The sequence below is a fragment of the Lolium perenne genome, chromosome 6, assembly GCF_019359855.2.
Source record: "Lolium perenne isolate Kyuss_39 chromosome 6, Kyuss_2.0, whole genome shotgun sequence".
Lineage (NCBI taxonomy): Eukaryota > Viridiplantae > Streptophyta > Magnoliopsida > Poales > Poaceae > Lolium > Lolium perenne.
In genome coordinates, this window is record NC_067249.2 from 81,692,547 (window position 1) to 81,707,908 (window position 15,362).

General features: G+C 42.4%; 1 long non-coding RNA gene across 1 annotated transcript; it reads left to right on the forward strand.

The window, feature by feature from the left end:
• Window positions 1-13,209: 13,209 nt before the first annotated feature.
• On the forward strand, window positions 13,210-14,521 carry LOC127309621 (uncharacterized). The gene is made up of 4 exons (XR_007857248.2): window positions 13,210-13,415; window positions 13,529-13,602; window positions 13,967-14,032; window positions 14,187-14,521. It is a non-coding gene; the product is annotated as an uncharacterized lncRNA (long non-coding RNA).
• Window positions 14,522-15,362: the final 841 nt, after the last annotated feature.

Here is a 15,362-nt window from a genome sequence, read left to right on the forward strand (position 1 = left end):
TGTATTGAAGTACATAGGGAGATAGATTAACCACATAGCTACCGGTATAGCCCTTAGCCTCGATGGAGAACTACTCCCTCCTCATGGGAGACAGCAGTGTTGATGAAGATGGCGGTGAGATGGCAGCGGTGTCGATGGAGAAGCCTTCCGGGGGCACTTCCCCGTCCCGGCGGCGTGCCGAAACAGAGAGTTCTGTCCCCCAGATCTTGGCTTCGCGATGCCGGCGGCTCTGGAAGGTTTCTCGTACCATGGCTTTTTCGTATCGATGTTTTAGGTCAGGGACCTTTATATAGGCGAAGAGTCGGAGTCGGAGGGTCGACGAGGCGGTGTCACAGTAGGGCGGCGCGGCCAGGGCCTGGGCCGCGCCAGCCTACTGTCTGGTGGGCCTGTGGCCCCCCTCTAGCGACTCTCGGGTGTTCTGGAAGCTTCGTCCAATTCTAAGACTCTGGGCGTTGATTTCGTCCAATTCCGAGAATATTTCCTGACTAGGATTTCTGAAACCAAAAACAGCAGAAAACAGGAACTGGCACTTCGGCATCTCGTCAATAGGTTAGTTCCGGAAAACACATAAAATCATCATAAAGTATGTATAAAACATGTAGGTATTGTCATAAAACAAGCATGGAACATAAGAAATTATCGATACGTTGGAGACGTATCACTGCACCTAGAAAAGCACTAGTAACAGGGATGGTGTGAAAGCAGCAGTAATATGAGAGCAATAGTAACAGTAACACAGCAGCAATATCAGTAACACATGAGCAATGGCACCAGAAAATAGTTGATACTACTTCCAATGACATATAGAACGAGTATATGATGATGAGAGATGGACCGGGGTTCCCAGCGATCTACACTAGTGGTAACTCTCCAATAACAAGTGACAAGTGTTGGGTGAACAAATTACAGTTGGGAAATTGATAGGATTGAAATAGCATTAAGATAGAACATCAAGATTATTAATCATGTAGGCATGTTTTCCATATATAGTCGTACGTGCTCGCAATGAGAAACTTGCACAACATCTTCTGTCCTACCAGCCGGTGGCAGCCGGGCCTCAAGGGAATCTACTGGCTATTAAGGTACTCCTTTTAATAGAGCACCGGAGCAAAGCATTAACACTTGGTGAAAACATGTGATCCTCATATCACAACCTTCCCCTCCGATTGTCCCAATTTCTGTCACTTTGGGGCCTCGGGTTTCGGACAACAATATGTGCAAACAACTTGTAGATACAATCTAAGCAATAATTATAGAGCTTAAATCTAAGATCATGCCACTCGGGCCCTAGTGACAAGCATTAAGCATAACAAGATTACAGCAACAATAACTTCACAAACTTTATAGATAGACTAATCATAATGTATCATCCATCGGATCCCAACAAACACAACACCGATTACATCAGATGAATCTCAATCATGTAAGGCAGCTCATGAGATCATTGTATTGAAGTACATGGGATAGAGAGTACTGATGACCCACAAGTATAGGGGATCGCAACAGTCTTCGAGGGAAGTAAAACCCAATTTATTGATTCGACACAAGGGGAGACAAAGAATACTTGAAAGCCTTAACAGCGGAGTTGTCAATTCAGTTGCACCTGGAAACAGACTTGCTCGCAAGAGTTTATCAGTAGTAACAGTTTTATAGCAGTAGCAGTAGTGAAATAACAGCAGCAGAGTAACAAAGACAGCAGTAGTGATTTTAGTAAACAACAGGATTAAAATACTGTAGGCACGGGGACGGATGAACGGGCGTTGCATGGATGAGAGAAACTCATGTAACAATCATAGCAGGGCATTTGCAGATAATAATAAAACGGTGTCCAAGTACAAAGCAATCAATAGGCATGTGTTCCATATATAGTCGTGCGTGCTCGCAATGAGAAACTTGCACAACATCTTTTGTCCTACCAGCCGGTGGCAGCCGGGCCTCAAGGGAAACTACTGGATATTAAGGTACTCCTTTTAATAGAGTACCGGAGCAAAGCATTAACACTCCGTGAACACATGTGATCCTCACATCACTACCATTCCCTCCGGTTGTCCTGATTTCTGTCACTTCGGGGCCATCGGTTCCGGACAGCGACATGTGTATACAACTTATAGGTAAGACCATAAACAATGATTATCTTGATGAAACAATAACATGTTCAGATCTGAGATCATGGCACTCGGGCCCTAGTGACAAGCATTAAGCATAACAAGTTGCAACAATATCATCAAAGTACCAATTACGGACACTAGGCACTATGCCCTAACAATCTTATGCTATTACATGACCAATCTCATCCAATCCCTACCATCCCCTTCGGCCTACAGCGGGGGAATTACTCACACATGGATGGGGGAAACATGGCTGGTTGATGTAGAGGCGTTGGCGGTGATGGCGGCGATGATCTCCTCCAATTCCCCGTCCCGGCGGAGTGCCAGAACGGAGACTTCTGGCTCCCGCGACGGAGTTTCGCGATGTGGCGGCGTTCTGGAGGGTTTCTGGCGACTTTGACTTCTCCCCGTGCGTTTTTAGGTCGAGGCCGATAAATAGTCCGAAGGAGGGCGTCGGAGGCCGGCCGAGGGGCCCACACCACAGGGCCGCGCGGGCCCCCCTGGGCCGCGCCGCCCTATGGTGTGGGGCCCTCGGGCCTCCACTTGACTTGTCCTTCTGGCTCCGTTAGTTTCCTGGGGAAATAGGGCCTTCTGCATAAATTCCGAGGATTTTCCCGAAAGTTGGATTTCTGCACAAAAACGAGACACTGTATCAGCTTCACGAAAACAGCGTTAGTCCGTGTTAGTTGCATCCAAAATACACAAATTAGAGGCAAAACAATAGCAAAAGTGTTCGGGAAAGTAGATACGTTTTGGACGTATCAAGTACCAACTAGCTACTGCTAGAATCCGTAGTCCATGGGGGAACTACTCACGGAGCATGATGGAGGCGGTGGCGTCGATGGAGATGGCTTCCGGGGGCACTTATAGGCGAAGAGGCGGCGCAGGGAGGTGCCTGGTGGGTCATCAAGACTATACTTGTGGGTCATCAAGACTATTTTCTGGCGCCGTTGCCGGGGAGTGAAGCGCTATTGGTAAGTGGAATTGGTAAGGGAAACTTTTACTGTTTGTGCTGATTTTATTTCTGCCTGCTGCCATAATTCATTATGGAGAGATCTTCTCTTGATTTTTTATTTGGAAAATCTGCTACTACTGCAAAGGTAGTGGATGAGGCGCCAGGTGAGGAAGAGATACCATACAAAATACCTATGAAAATTATTGAACGTGTAGTGGATAACCGTTATACAGGGGATGGAACTGTCCACCCTGGAGATCATTTGCTGTTCTTACATGAATTATGCGGTTTATTCAAGTGTGCAGGTATTGCTATGGATGAAGTGAGGAAGAAACTATTCTCTATATCGCTGTTTGGTAAAGCGGCGCATTGGTATAAATTACTGGATAATGGGGATTCTCTTGAATGGAATGATATTGTGCCCCGGTTTTATTCTAAGTTCTATCCTCCAAGTAAAATTCACAAGGATCGGAACCGCATATATAATTTTTGGCCTCATGATGGAGAGAGTATTGCCCAAGCGTGGGGGAGATTGAAGTATTTAATGCTCAAATGCCCCATTCATGAGCTTCCTGGTAATGTTATTATTGATAATTTCTATGCAAGACTTTCTTTTGAAGACAAGACCTTGCTGGATACTTCTTGTTCTGGATCATTCATGCGCAACAAGGAAGAGTTTAAAAGGGACCTTCTTAATCGGATCCAGGAAAATACTGAAGGATGGGAGAACGACAAAGATAGAGAATCAGGTATAAATTATGATTATAAATGCATTGAAGCTTTTATGGATACTGATAAATTTCGTAATATGAGTGCTACTTATGGTCTTGATTCTCAAGTTGCTGCAAATCTTTATAAAGCTTTTGCCTCTCATTATGAATTGCCTAAGAAGAATTTTGATAAGTATCATGAACCGTATAAAGATAAAATTGATCCATCTATTAATAAATGTGTTGTAGTTGAAACTGTTGATCATGTTATTCCTGAAGCTTATATTGAAAAAACTCCTTTCCCAAAGAGTATTCTGTTATAAATAGTGCGGTTCATAAAAGTGAAAAGAAACCTATAGAACCTGAAGAACAAATAAAAGTTGAACCTGCTGTTGCAATAGTTAAAGATCTTGTGACTGAAAATGTGGAGGATGGTCATATTATTTTCGGTGAAGATGCTTCTAATATTGTTTCACATCCTAATAAGTCCAAGCAAGCTAGTGTTCCTATGCTATCTGTTAGAATTGGTGATCATTGTTATTATGGTTTATGTGATATTGGTGCAAGTATTAGTGCTATTCCTTATGAGCTTTACACGGATATTATGCACGAAATTGGTTCTTGTGAACTTGAAGATATTGATGTGGTTATTCGGCTGGCTAATAGAGAAACTATTTCTCCAATTGGTATTGTTCGAGATGTGGAAGTTCTATGCGGTAAGATTAAATATCCTGCTGACTTTTTGGTACTTGGTTCTGCTGCTAGTAAATATTGTCCTATCATTTTTGGTAGACCTTTTCTAAATACATGTGGAGCTATTATAGATTGCAAGAAAGAGAAAATTTTGACTAAATTTGCTGGTGAATCTTATGAGTTTAACTTCTCTAAATTTACCAAAACTCCTTATAAAGCTGATTTGCCTAATGATGATTTTAAAGTTGAACAGTGTGCATCTATTGTTCTTGCTCCTAATAATCCCTTGCAGCAACATTTGGAGAATAGTGAGAGTGAAGTTTTTAGGGAAGAAAGAGATGAGCTTGATGAAATTTTCCTTCGTCAACCTATTCTTAAGCATGATTTTCCGGTGGAAGATCTGGGTACAACACCACCACCAAAGGAAGATCCTGTCTTTGATTTAAAACCATTGCCTGATAATCTTAAATATGCTCATATTGATGATAAGAAAATATATCCCGTTATTATTAGTTCTAAGCTTTCAGAGTTTGAAGAAGAAAGGTTATTGGAAATATTGAAGAAACACCGAGGAGCTATTGGCTACACACTTGATGACTTGAAGGGGATTTCTCCCTCTATTTGCCAACACGCCATTAATATGGAAGATGATGCGAAGCCTGTTGTTTAACCTCAGCGTCGTCTAATTCCTAAGATGAAGGATGTGGTAAGAAATGAGGTATTAAGACTTCTTGAAGCTGGTATTATATATCCTATTGCTGATAGTAGATGGGTTAGTCCTGTGTATTGTGTTCCTAAGAAAGGAGGAATGACTGTTGTGCCTAATGATAATGATGAGCTCATACCTCAAAGAGTAGTTGTAGGGTATAGAATGTGCATTAATTATCGAAAAGTTAATAAGGTTACTAAAAAAGATCATTACCCTTTGCCTTTTATTGATCAAATGTTAGAAAGGTTATCTAAGAATACTCACTTTTGCTTTCTTGATGGTTATTCTGGGTTTTCACAAATTGCTGTTAAAACTAAGGATCAAGAGAAAACCACTTTCACTTGTCCCTATGGAACTTATGCTTATAGACGTATGCCTTTTGGTTTATGTAATGCTCCTGCTACTTTTCAAAGATGCATGTCTGCTATTTTTCATGGCTTTTGCGAGAGTGTTGTAGAGGTATTCATGGATGATTTTTCCATCTATGGGAATTCTTTTGATAATTGCTTGCGGAACCTCGATAAAGTTTTGCAGAGATGTGAAGAAACTAACCTTGTTCTTAATTGGGAGAAATGCCACTTTATGGTTAATGAAGGAATTGTATTGGGACATAAAATTTCCGAGAGAGGTATTGAAGTTGATAGAGCTAAAGTTGAAGCAATTGAGAAGATGCCCTATCCTAGGGATGTTAAAGGTATTCGTAGTGTTCTTGGTCATGCTGGGTTTTATAGGAGGTTTATTAAAGACTTCTCCAAGATTTCAAAGCCTCTTACTAATCTTCTTCAAAAAGATGTACCTTTTGTTTTTGATGATGATTGTAAGGAAGCTTTTGAAACTCTAAAGAAAGCCTTAACAACTGCTCCTATAGTTGAACCTCCTGATTGGAACTTACCATTTGAAATTATGTGTGATGCTAGTGATTTTGCTGTAGGCGCTGTTCTTGGACAGCGAGTAAATAAAAAATTGAATGTTATTCATTATGCTAGTAAAACCCTTGATGCTGCTCAAAGAAATTATGCTACTACTGAAAAGGAATTGTTAGTTGTAGTCTTTGCTTGTGATAAGTTTAGATCTTATATTGTTGATTCAAAAGTTACTATACATACTGATCATGCTGCAATCAGATACCTTATGCAAAAGAAAGATGCGAAGCCAAGGCTTATTAGATGGGTACTTCTGTTGCAAGAATTTGATTTACATATTGTAGATAGGAAAGGTGCTGATAATCCTGTTGCTGATAATTTGTCTAGATTGGAAAATATTGCTTATGATCCTGTTCCTGTTAATGATAGTTTTCCAAATGAACAATTGGCTGTAATAAAGGTGAGCTCGCGAGACAGTCCTTGGTATGCTGATTATGCTAACTTTATTGTTTCCAAGTATTTGCCTCCAACCTTTTCAGCTCAGCAAAGGAGGAAATTCTTTTATGACTTGAGGCATTATTTTTGGGATGACCCACACTTATATAAAGAAGGAGTGGATGGTATTCTGCGAAGATGTGTTCCCGAATATGAACAACAAGAGATATTGAGTAAATGTCATGGTAGTGCTTATGGAGGACATCACGCCGGAGATAGAACCGCGCAAAAGGTTCTACAATCAGGTTTTTATTGGCCAACTCTCTTCAAAGATGCAAGGAAGTTTATCTTATCTTGTGATGAATGCCAAAGGGTTGGTAATATCTCTAGACGCAATAAAATGCCTATGAATTACACTCTTGTTATTGAACCGTTCGATTGTTGGGGATTTGACTTCATGGGACCTTTTCCCTCTTCAGAAGGTAACACTCATATACTTGTTGCTGTTGATTATGTTACTAAATGGGTGGAAGCCATACCTACAAAAAGTGCTGATGGTGAGACCTCTTTAAGAATGCTTTTAGATATTATTTTTCCTAGATTTGGAGTTCCTAGATATATTATGACTGATGGAGGTTCTCATTTTATTCATGGTGGTTTTAGAAAAACTCTTGCTAAATATGGTATTAATCATAGAATTGCTTCCGCTTATCATCCTCAAACTAGCGGACAAGTAGAATTATCAAATAGAGAAATTAAATCTATCTTGGAAAAGACTGTTAATAAAACTAGAAAGAATTGGGCTAGTAAATTGAAGGATGCACTATGGGCTTATAGAACTGCTTATAAAAATCCCATGGGAATGTCACCTTATAAAATGGTTTATGGGAAAGCTTGTCATTTACCTTTAGAACTAGAGCACAAAGCTTATTGGGCTGTTAGAGAATTAAATAAAGATCCTAAACTTGCCGGTAATAAGAGGTTGCTACAATTGAGTTCTCTAGATGAATGGAGAAGTGAAGCTTATGAAAATGCTAAACTCTTTAAAGAGAAAGTTAAAAAATGGCATGATAGAAGGATTATCAAAAGAGAATTTAATATTGGGGATAAAGTCCTATTGTATCGGTCTCGTCTCAGATTCTTTGCAGGGAAATTACTCTCGAAGTGGGAAGGACCATATGTTGTTGAGGAGGTGTATCGTTCAGGAGCAATCAAAATTAGCTCTCTCCAAGGCAATGCCACACAAGTGGTGAATGGGCAAAGACTCAAGCATTATATCTCAGGTGATTCTTACAATGTAGATGTTGATATTATTCGAGTGGAAACACCAGAGGCCTTCATCAAAGGACAAATTGACAGTCTGCCAGAACTCGACTTTGAATAGGTAACAGTACTGGTAATGAAAAGTTCGCGATTTACTTTTCGAACAATGTTTTTGCTGATTTTGGAAAATATGGAAAATTACGAGATCGAAACGGAGTAGAGGAGACGCACGAGGGCGTGCCCCCATAGGTCGGCGCGGCCTGGCCTTGGCCCGCGCCGCCCTATGAGCTGGCCGCCTCGTCGCCTCTTTCCGACTCCGGTTCGACCTGGTACCTTCCTTTTGTCGTGAAAATTTCTGCTATATAATCCCCCGGACCCCTGGAGGTCCGTATATCGTTTTCTCGACGTGTTTTGTTTCGAGCTGTTTCTGCCAGGATTTGTTTTCAATCTAGGAGCACCATGGCCTCCAACAACAAGAGCAAGGGGCTTTCGGAGGAAGAAGGGAAAAGGGTGTCATCAAAACAAGAGCAGCAAGCCGTTGGGAGTAAGCAAATCTTGGTGGGATCTGTTGACACTCGACGTTCTTTTTCTCATAACTTGCAGGGACCCTTACCACCTGCTCTTAGCCTCGATTCTCTCCCCGTGTTGGAAGAAGCTCTACGGACTACCGATGAGTTTTGTGATCAATACCAGGCTCTGAGGAGAGAAGTGGAGATACTCCAGGAGGAGAATTACCGACTCCGTAGAATGCTGGAATATTACTCGATTCCCATCACAAGGTCGTCATCGCCAACTTCAGATAACAATGAATCTCTTCGAGTCTTAGTGCAGAATTGCCAAGCCGAGAAACTGAAGCTGAAGGAGATCTGTAAGAAGCGCGGGAGGAGTTCATCACCACCATCGCCAAAGGAGTAATTCATCATCGGTATTGGCATCCCCTTGGTTTGTTCCAAGCTTGGGGGAGTACCGCGGTATCACATCATCACTACCTTTTACTTTTTACTGTTAAGTAGTGTCATATCATGAGTAGGGAAGTTATCATATAAGATGGGTTGCAGTTTGGAAGTATCTCTCCTTTAGTTGGTTGTCTATGTATCCCTTTGTGTGAGTTATCGTTATGGAATATTAATGAGAAGTCTTATCATTTACATATTGCACATCTTATTTTAGTTTGCAATCTCTATTATATGATTGATCTTGATTTTAGTACTGGTATCACTTTGGGAGCATTGAATAAATCTATTTGGTTTTGGCAAACTTAGCATTGGTCAATAGCAACAACACTTTGAGGTTTTAAGTAGAAAAGAGAAATACATGTAGTTGTTTCATTATCTTTCTTTCTTGTTAGCTCATAGCTTATTATTCTGAAGTTAAGATTGTTTGTGCTTACAAGGAAGATGCATGATTGTTTCTATCACATGTATATTTGTTTGTTTCCTTCGACTCTTATGCTTGCTAATTAACCTTGCTAGCCAAAGACTCAGACGAGAGGGAATACTTCTCGTGCATCCAAACCTTAACCCAAACCTATGTCATTTGTGTCCACCATATCTACCTACTACATGGTATTTCCTGCCATTCCGAGTAAATACTTCGTGTGCTACCTTTAAATAATTCAAAATTTACTATCTCTTATTTGTGTCAATGTTTTATAGCTCATGAGGAAGTATGTGGTGTTTTATCTTTCAATCTTGTTGGGCAACTTTCACCAATGGACTAGTGGCTTCATCCGCTTATCCAATAATTTTGCAAAAAGAGCTGGCAATGGGATTCCCAGTCCCAAATTAATTAATCTAAATAGACACTCCTCCATGGTATGTGATTGATGGACGGCACCCGAAGGATTCGGTTAGCCATGGCTTGTGTAAGCAAAGGTTGGGGGAGTGTCATCATAATAAACTAAAATAAAAATGCACTCCTTCATGGTATGAGACTGTTGGCAGGCACCCGAGGATTCGGTTAGCCATGGTTTGTGAAAGAAAGGTTGGAAGGAGTGCCATACAAAATAAAAATAAAATGGGAGCCGTTCTTTGAAGGTTTGTCTGGCAAGGGGGTTAGAGTACCTGCTACCAGTCGTTGACAACAACAAACACCTCTCAAAATGTTACTTTTATTCTCTTTATATGATTTCAAAACTGAAAAAGCTCTAGCACATGATTTAATCCCTGCTTCCCTCTGCGAAGGGCCTGTCTTTTACTTTATGTTGAGTCAGTAAACCTATTTCCCTCCATCTTAAGCAATCATTTGAGTTGTTGTGATCAAACTATTATATTGTGATTTGTTTCATCATGTCTTTTACTTTTCCTTATTTAGTACAAGTTTTATCTAAATGAATATAGCTTTGCAAGTTATCAATGATCATGAGGAGACTATTATGATTGAGTATGCAAGTTGTGCCATATAAACTTTAACATGAGAGCGCTGCTCGATAGATAAGAATAACCTGTTAATTGTTCTCTGACCAAGAACGAAGTTTGCCATCACCAACTATGATTTCTTATGCACCTTTGTTTGTGATTACCTTATACTTGTTTCAAGTTGAGTTATATGAGGAAGTTGTTTACTAGAATGTCTTGTGTGAATGAATATGATGCTTCTTGTCCGTATTTTATTTATCGACTCTTCACTCCATAAACATGTGGTCCTGTTTACCGAGTTCAGTTTCGCTTGGGGACAAGCGAAGTCTAAGCTTGGGGGGAGTTGATACGTCCAATTTGCATCACTATTTTATATCATAATTTGCTGTTATTCATTGATATATTTCATATTTGGGCATAATACTTATGTTATTTCATCTATTTTGCATGTTTCATGATTATTGGAGGATCGAGCACCGGAGCCAGGATTCTGCTGGAAAAAGCGCCGTCAGAATGCAATATTTCGGAAGATCAACAGTTGACGGAAATTATACGAAAAACCTTATTTTTCCAGAAGATGAAGTGAGCCAGAAGGGGGAGCCGAGGGGACCCGAGGTGGGCCCACCCCATAGGCCGGCGCGGCCCAAGGCCTGGCCGCGCCGCCCTGTGAGGAGGGGGCCCACAGCCCCCTCTCGCCTCCTTTTCTTCGCGTACGCCTTCGTCCCGAAGACCTAAGCTCCAGGGGGTACCTCGCGAAGAGTTACAGCCGCCTCTGCGGGGCGGAGAACACCAGAGAGAAAAGAGCTCTCCGGCGGGCTGAGATCCGCCGGGGAAATTCCCTCCCGGAGGGGGAAATCGACGCCATCGTCACCGCCATCAAGTTGGACATCATCTCCATCACCATCATCATCATCTTCATCATCATCACCGCCGTCTCCACCGCTGCACATCGTCACCGCTGTAGCAATTTGGGTTTGATCTTGATTGTTTGATAGGGGAAACTCTCCCGGTATTGATTTCTACTTGTTATTGATGCTATTGAGTGAAACCGTTGAACCAAGGTTTATGTTCAGATTGTTATTCATCATCATATCACCTCTGATCATGTTCCATATGATGTCTCGTGAGTAGTTCGTTTAGTTCTTGAGGACATGGGTGAAGTCTAAATGTTAGTAGTGAAGTATGGCTGAGTAATATTCAATATTATGATATTTAAGTTGTGGTGTTATTCTTCTAGTGGTGTCGTGTGAACGTCGACTACACGACACTTCACCTTTATGGGCCTAGGGGAATGCATCTTGTACTCGTTTGCCAATTGCGGGGTTGCCGGAGTGACAGAAACCTAAGCCCCCGTTGGTATATCGATGCAGGAGGGATAGCAGGATCTCAGAGTTTAAGGCTGTGGTTAGATTTATCTTAATTACTTTCTTGTAGTTGCAGATGCTTGCAAGAGGTATAATCACAAGTATGTATTAGTCCTAGGAAGGGCGGTACATTAGCACAGGTTCACCCACACAACACTTATCAAAACAATGAAGATTAATTAGCCGTATGTAGCGAAAGCACTAGACTAAAATCCCGTGTGTCCTCGAGAACGTTTGGTCATTATAAGTAAACAAACCGGCTTGTCCTTTGTGCTAAAAAGAATTGGGCCACTCGCTGCAATTGTTACTCTCGCACTTTACTTACTCGTACTTTATTCATCTACTACATCAAAACCCCCTGAATACTTGTCTGTGAGCATTTACAGTGAATCCTTCATCGAAACTGCTTGTCAACACCTTCTGCTCCTCGTTGGGATCGACATTCTTACTTATCGAAGATACTATGATACACCCCCTATAATTGTGGGTCATCAGTAGCTGAGCACCAACTTTTTAACTTTGCCTTGTCCAAGACGACCAAGTAACTACACATCATTTTTTTTTAAAATACATACACACATGTATGCAATTTTAAATATAGCAAACCTGCTAAGTAGCCACCAAACAGTTTTATTTTCCTGTTTTAGGTCTTGTTTGGTACTAGTGTATCAGTGGGGATTACTGGAGATAATACTCTAGAGTATTGGGTGAATTACTGCTGTCACCCAATCCCCACAAAACCCCATCCCCAATTCACTAGGTAGGGGTGGAGTATTAGGGATTGAAAAAATTACACTAAAATTTGGGGGAAAAGTGGGGATAAGTGGGGATAAGTGGGGATTAAACTTTCTCATACTCTAGCACCAAACATGCATCGGGAATAAGTGGACATTTAAAATTTCGAATGGATTATCCCGCTAATCTCCACTAAAACTCTAGTACCAAACAAAGCCTTAAAGGGAAGCCAGTAAACAGCCACCAAAGCTGGCATTTCTTCTATAAATGATCCTAGACTACCCGCCCATGCAAGCCATCTGGGAGGGGCACATCAATCCTGGTCGCTCGTTCACCTAGCCACAGTAAATTCTCATCCCACATTTCACTCCAGCCGTTAGATCCAGTCGTTCTTTTTCCACTTGTTCAGCTTCCAAGAGAGTCCATGACATGTAGGGCCAAATACGTGCGGGGTCCAGCGGTCGGAGGCAGGCACAGGCGCCGGTCTGCGTCACCTTCCTTCTTCGCGCGTGGTGAAAACCTAGACACCAATCCGTCGCCTCGCTCTCCTCCTTCCCAATCCCCACCTCCTCTCCTCCCCCGAATCAGCCGCCTCCTCTCCTCCCCCAATCAGCCGCCTCCTCTCTTCATCCCAATCGACGACCTCCGTCGGAATGGAACGGAGCGGCAGCAAGTCGGCGGCGGCGACGGCGATGCGCCGAGCGAGGCCGGAGACGGGCGGCGCGGCCGGAGACGCGGTGGCGACGGCCGGAGGCGACCGGCACGGCCGCAGACGGGCAGAGCGGGCGGATCCGCGGCGGCGACGACCGGAGGCGACGGGCGGCCGGAGACGGGCCGGCGCGGGCGGATCTGTGGCAGCGACGACCGGAGGCGAGACCATCTCTCCCTGCTCTCGTCATCTTCAGTGGATGAACAATGGGCAGGCGGCAAGGGATGGTCTTGGCAAAGCTCGATTCAACTCCAGGTTAGACTCGCTGGAGTTTCTTTCCTCGAGTTCTTCTTGTGATTTAATTTCTGTTTTCTGCTAATATTTGGAGGAGGAGAGGAGGAGCGGGTGTCCGGGGCGGAGCAGGTGCGGCCGGCCCGCAGGAGGGAGGCGCAGTGATGGAGGGCGACCGGCGGCGTGCTCGTGTTTCATCTGCTCTGCAATCTGTGTAGATCAACCTTCAAGCGACGTTTCTTTCTCGATCTTGTCGATCTGCGCGTTCTGGTCGGTTGGCTTGGTATGCGTTTTCTCATGTGCTGTTTACAGTTTCCCTACTTGCGCCTTGCATGTTCGACAAAATGCCTTCCTGCTGATTTCGTTTTGGTTCCTTCGTTTTTTGGGTATATGTAGGTTCTTTGGTCCAGCCGCTGACTGCTTCTGAAGATTATTGGGGGCTGCCTCTTCTGCGCTGAGAGAAAAAAAAGGTGCTTCCTTTGCCCCATTTAGTGTGTAGATTCTCCTGTATAGGAATTTGGCGAGAATACGTTTGGAGTACCAACCACTTAACTGTCACCCGGTTCTTGCTCACATGCCAAACGGCATGGCTGGCCTAATATGCTTTTTTTTTTCCTTTTTATCTAAAAAACAAGGGAAATATGTATTGCTCTGCACTTCGTACTTTAGCCTAAGACGAAACTAAATTCAAGACACTTTGTATAGATCACTGAGAGTACTACTTAGCAGTACAGTTGTATTTACCGTGGATACATGATTTAAGAAGAAGATATATGCAGTCGATTGATCAGGTTGTCTCGGTAGCCTAAAAATCGGCCGTCCGTATATGTGCAGGTCCTGGTTTCTGAGGATTTCACAAGAATCAGGTGTGACTGTGCTGTGCTGTCTACTCCTGTCAAGGTTGGTTTCTATTTGCCTGTAAACTTTGTATGCTCAACTCATGTTCCCTAATTCGTGTACTTACCTTTCTCTTTATCCTGCGGAATATGTCCGTTTGTTGTTTATCTTTATTTAATTGTTATATTCTTTCATGTTATATTGCGAATCTCGACAGGATGTGCACCCTTGTGTCCGTTGTTATTCCGATTTTAGAGACCCTTCAGAACGATGTGCTCTGCCGGCCTTGTTTTACCTGTGTGAGGTGACTGCATGTTAGCGTATAGAAGTTCAGCGTGTGCAGCTCATAGAATGAGTACCCTGGAGAGAGATACTATGCGTCTTACTTCTGTAAGTTCCGGACCTCTTGGTGGGCAGCCGGCCTTTGATTGGCATTTTTGCGCTCACGTCTTATGGCGTCGGTTCGTTATGTGTAGGTTCTGTAAATGCTGATTGTATTGGACCAAATGTAATAAGTGATGAGATAATTATCCTGGATTTTCTGTTGTGTTTGTTAGCAGCCTCTTGTGCTGATCTTATGGCAGCGTACCCTGATGCATTGTTGGGGCTCTAGAATGTAATAATTCCTAAAAATAGTGATGTCGTAGCTGCATGGATGTCACGAAAAAAATAAAATAATAACATGGATTTGTAAACTGTAAGCCGCATGCCAGGAACACCATCTATATGTGGCATTTAGGGTACACCGGGATACGTTTTTACTTGTGCTTCACATCTTTGTCCATGTGAGAAGGTCTTATGAGCTGATTTTCCTCTTCGGTTTTTGCTCCACCATAGCCTGTTTTTGCTCCTCCCTTCAGGCTATTTCTGGGCTTATAATTTTTCATTTTAGGAAATTGGTATATCTCTCAAACCCTTATATCGCTTTTATGAATACAGTACCAGAATTTTGTTCCTACATTTATTTTCATGGGTAAAAACCGTGTTCTTTTTTCCGGTGGTTTTTCTTGTGCGGTTGTTTGGTTCTACAATAGTAAATACAATTGTCAATTCTTTATGCTCCTTGTGTTTTCAGTGATATGCAAAGCATTTCTTCATGTATATTATCCATCTACTTGCTTCCTTCTTTTGCATTCATGAGATGGTTTCATTCGGTACATGTTTCGTGCTTACTTTTTTTGGATTTGTTTTGTGCAGTGTTACATGGTTAAGTGGTAGCTCTGCTGTCAGCTGGTACATTGACAAGGATATACCTGATGTCAATTCCTTCCGTGCAAGGTAGATTTTTGAGCCTCGTGTTGTTCCTTATGTTCTAGGGTCTTCGCTCTGTCTACTTGGTATGTAAGGTTGTGCATTCCTTGCCGCAGCCTTGGAGGCCGCTTTACTCCTCGAT